At 48.9% G+C, this 4,618-nt stretch overlaps 1 long non-coding RNA gene across 5 annotated transcripts in view; it reads right to left on the minus strand.

Moving 5' to 3' along the window:
* Positions 1–1,432: 1,432 nt before the first annotated feature.
* LOC109381290 (uncharacterized) overlaps positions 1,433–4,618 on the minus strand; it is a 4,277-nt gene continuing 1,091 nt past the window's right edge. Inside the window, exons 1-3 of one of the 5 annotated variants that reach the window (XR_002123686.1) lie at positions 4,367–4,612; positions 2,614–2,831; positions 1,433–2,129 (exon numbers count right to left, since the gene is read on the minus strand). This is a non-coding gene — a long non-coding RNA (uncharacterized LOC109381290). Of the gene's footprint in view, positions 2,130–2,613; positions 2,832–4,009; positions 4,145–4,308; positions 4,613–4,618 lie in introns of those variants that run through there. The other 4 variants (XR_002123683.1, XR_002123688.1, XR_002123689.1 and 1 more) reach the window with 4 other exon arrangements.

Consider the following 4,618-nt stretch of genomic DNA (forward strand, 5'->3'; position numbering starts at 1 on the left):
GTGGATGCCCTTTTACTTTCTGCCAAAGAAAAACTGAAATAGAATAACTTCTATGGATTCAGGAAAATTCCCGAGACTTAGTGTGAACTCTCTCTTGCACGCCGCCCCACATCCACTCACCGAGGGCGCGGACCCCTCCTCGGGACGAATTTTGCTGGAATTTGTTTCCTCCGTCGCATTTGCACCATTTTAATCCTGATGGTTAAAATTCTAGTTCAGATTCTAATATCTAAAACTTATAACCTTATAATTTCTTGACACATTCCCAGCAGCCTCTTCCACTGAATGGAGCTTGGATCAAATTTCTGAGGAAGATTTAACCTGTTAACTAAGCTTTGCCTGAAACATGGACAGAGAGCTGCTGGCAGACGCTCTGAAGCCCAAGATTCAAGTAGTTGCTTCCAAAGGAATGAAGTCCTGGGTGGGTGGTGGACACAGGCCAGCAGCTCAGACCCCCTTCCGGGCCGAGGCGCCACAGCAGAGACCCCTGGGGTCACGCCTCAGCCCAAAGGACACTGCTAGGCCAAGGTCACCTCCTTCCGGGAACAGCCCACATCCAGTGGCCTCTGTGCAGGGGGTGTGAAGACCCAGCCACTTCCCTCAAATGGACAGTCTGAGAGGCCATCTCAGCGGAGGCCTCTTCTGTTCTATGCATGTCACAGCCAACTCCCTCTTCCCTGTCCTGTATCCAGACATCGCTGACCTGGCTGATCTCCCCTCCACACACACAACACACACATATATACACCCACACACACACACACACACACACACACACACACTCACACACACTCGCACTCACACACACGCATACAGACATTTCTTCCCGTCTGTGGGGGACTAACCCCAGGTGGCTCCTGGCAAAGATGCCCGATTTCTGCTGGCTGTTGTGGCTTTCACCTTTTCAGTATGTTTTTCCTACTTTCGAAGGGGACCCCATCCCAGCCCTGAGCCCCCGTCCCAGGTACCTCTCGGAGCCACCTGCAGGGACCACCAGGCCCTCCAAGAAGAGGAGAAGCACAGACTTCCCAAAAGTGCCTAATAAGGGCCTTCGTCTGATTTATTTTCTGCAAAGAATCTGAGCGAGAAAATCATTTCCCCCCTCCAATCTTGAACTGGAAAATATCCTGCTCTTTCTTGAATAAATCTGAGGTGACGTGTCCTCGGCTTCCGTTTATGATGCCCACTGGGCCCTCCTGAATAATTTCCTCTCAAGAGGCTTATTTTCTGCTCTAGTTTAGAATGCTACCTTATAAATAGACAAGCTTAACGTCACGTCGTCCCCTGAAATGGTAAGAAACTGGGTAAAATTCATGCCAGGAGAATTCTAACAACCTGACACTCAAGAAATAAAACCGAATAAAGCTGTTAAAACTCGCTTCTGAGGTAAAAGGTTTTATAACATGCTGTGCAGACACAGAATTTCCAAAGATCCCATCGAGTCAGCATTTATTTTCCCCTGGCTCTGGGTGCAATATGCATATAACTTCATTTGCATACATTAACATTCATATATTAACATTCCCATTAAACATTTCATGAGAGTTCCTTTTTTTACATACAAAAGCAATGCTCATGATTTTAAAAACTGAAACAGTATAAAAGGAACAATAAAACACCTCCTTGCCGACCCCCACCCCAGGCCACTCCTCAGAGGGCTGCTCTCAGGCCCAGACAGGACAATGAATCTGTGCATCCATTGGCCAGAGAGCAGGTCACATGATACCCCACCACCCCCACTGAGAGCATACCTGGATGAGGCTTTCCGTGACCTGCTCCCAGTGGGCCCAGACAGACCTCATTCTTTCCACCAGAGGCTCAGCCGGGCGTAGATGTGACATCATTTTTCACAGTCCCCCTCAATTTGGTCGTTTCCGGTTTTTTGCTTTGAGAAGCGAAGAACAGTCTTTGTAGAGACGCGCCTGGACGCACAGTGAGCAGGACCTCAGGATGGATTCCTTGAAGTGTGATCCAGCATCTCACATTCCACAGACAGGACCGGGTGCATAAGTTGACCTCCTACTGGGGACCATCAACCTTCCTCCAGTGGGAAATGGTGTCTTCTGTCAATTGAGCGTCTTTAATTATGATCAATTGAGCGTCTTTAATTATGACAGCATCGCTAACTCCTTAAGGGGAAACAGATAATAAAATAAAGGGCCCTCTGGCTTCAGCCCCTCCGTGTCTTAAGTTTTTCTCTTATTTTGAAATTTAGCCATTAAATCAGTGAACACTCATGAAATCTCAGAGTGACAAAAGCTACCCTGGGCCTTACCCCAAAGCCAGAAACCATAAAAGAAAACTTGATAAACTTGGCTATATAACAAGTTCAAAACTTGCGCACTGCTATGAAAACAAACAAGGGAAATCCCAAGTGACAAGAAAAATGAGAAATTGAAAAATAAATGTGATGCACACGAGGGAACAGTAGTGATGGACTAGCATTCTTAACAGGAACAGCTCTCAGGTAACAGAAAGACACACAGCCCAAAAGAAAAAGAAAAAGTGTGCAAAGAACACGTACAGGCAATTTTCCAAATGGCCAATAATAAAATGAAAAGATATTATCAGAGTAAGAGAAATTCAAATTAAAGTGATGAAAAGCTGTCTTACCCATGAGACTGCCAGAGACGGCAGAGAAGGAAGGCCCAGTTCAGGCCCACTCACCCACCCGAGGGCGGACAGCACCATGGCGGCGTTTCTGGAAGGCATTTTGGCAAAATGCATGCTAGCCTTTGGTCGATGGTGTCTTCTAGGAATTTACCCTGAGGAAATACTCAGCCGCTTCCAAGGACGTATCATCAATGGTGTTCATCACCGCACTATTTTAACTGTGAAGACACATGCCAAAATATTTACAGTCCATATTTCTGGGCTGTTAGGTTATTACTTAGATACATTTTTTCCAAACTTTTGATGATGAACAAGTATGACTCTTATAATGCAATAATACTGTTCATTAAAAACAATTCACTGAAGCATTAAGATAATGTTTTAATGGGTTTCTTGACACTTGGCCCCAAATTCCTCAGATAGTAAGACTACAAATGTGCCTTCTCATGCCTTATAGAAAAAAGCCCCTGGTTTTTTATTCTATCAAACCTCTGAGATTTTCCTTTCTTTTTTTTTCTTTTTTTTTTTTAATTAAATTTACTTTATATTTTTTTCTCAGTTACAGTTGACATTCAATATATTAGTTTCAGGTGTACAGCATAGTGGTTAGATATTTACATAATTTATGCAGTGATCCCCCCATTAGTCTAGCACCCACCTGGCATCATATGCAGTTGTTGCAACATAATTGACTATATTCTCTAAGCTGTACTTCACATTCTTGTAACTACTTTCTAACTACCAATTTGTACTTAATCCTTTCACATTTTTCACCTTGTTCCCCAACCCCCACCCCCGGCCCCCGCACACCCCCCGACACCCACAACTATTGGTTTGTTCTCTGTATCTATGAGTCTGTTTCTGTTTTATTTTGTTCTCTAGATTCCCTCTGGCATTTTCAAGGCAGAAAATGAACCCCCGGTCCACCCCCAGTTACATCTGGGTTATGGCCACAGAGGCCGCAGGGATAGACAAACGGACAGTGTCTGTGTCTTGCTCTGGATCAGTCCGGGTCCCAACTGGCTTAGCGCCCTGAGCAGCACCTGGATACCACAGGCCTTGGGCAAAGGTACCTGGACTGTTTGAATTATAAAACAAAACTGGAAAGGCGTTCAAGGCCGCCAGTTCAGTGAAGAGGCCAGAAACAGAGCCTGACTTGCCGCCCAGGGCAGGTCCTCAATGTGTTCCCCTCCCGCTTCCCCAACAGGCCAGGCATCCAGGACAGGTGGGAGGGCTCTGACATCCAATCCCTCCTGTTGGAACCAGGCTGCAGGTGTGCACTTGAGGCCAGTCCCCCAATTCCCTCGGACCCCACTCCGACCTCCAGCACCCGCACACTCTCAGATGCCCAGGACAATCTCTTGAGTGACTAAGGGAAGTTCTCCCAGGTCCTTACTGCTCGGAAGTTCTGGTTTCTACTAAACACAGGGCTGGCGCCCTGCTGCCCCGGGCGGCCCCGCTGCCCTGGGCCAGCTCCTCATCCATTCTCAGCCTCAGGTTCTTTATTTCTGAGTTTGGGGTGAGGCAGTAAGCCCAGACTCACGGAAGCATTCTGCAAAAGCAAGGGCAAACGCGGCTGGAGGCCTGGGCAGTCTCCTGGAGGGGAAGCTGACCCTGAAGCACTAAGCTTGGGGGGACCTGGGGACAAGGTGGGGAGGAGCGAAGGGGCCAGGTGGAGGGACTGGCCCCTCTCACCGCTGGGAGGCCGGGTTCAACCCGGAGCTCGGTGCAGACTCACAGCGCGAAACTTCACCTTCGCGGCCCCGAGAAGGAAGGAGACGCAGGCACGTTGCCAGGCACGCGGGGGACCCTAGACGTGCTGGGGCTTCTGGAGGCTCAGCGGCCCACGATCACGGCAAGGACATCCAGGATAAGGGCGCCATCGGCGCGCTCGCCTGCGACCCGCCCCTCCCGCCTCCGGGGTGGCGGAGGCGGGCGGGCGCTCGCCGGCCTCCCAGCGCTGACACGGCTCGAGCCCCCGAGACAGGGCGGCCGACGGACCCCG

Source organism: Hipposideros armiger, unplaced genomic scaffold (assembly GCF_001890085.2).
Source record: "Hipposideros armiger isolate ML-2016 unplaced genomic scaffold, ASM189008v1 scaffold_3, whole genome shotgun sequence".
Classification (NCBI taxonomy): Eukaryota; Metazoa; Chordata; class Mammalia; order Chiroptera; family Hipposideridae; genus Hipposideros; species Hipposideros armiger.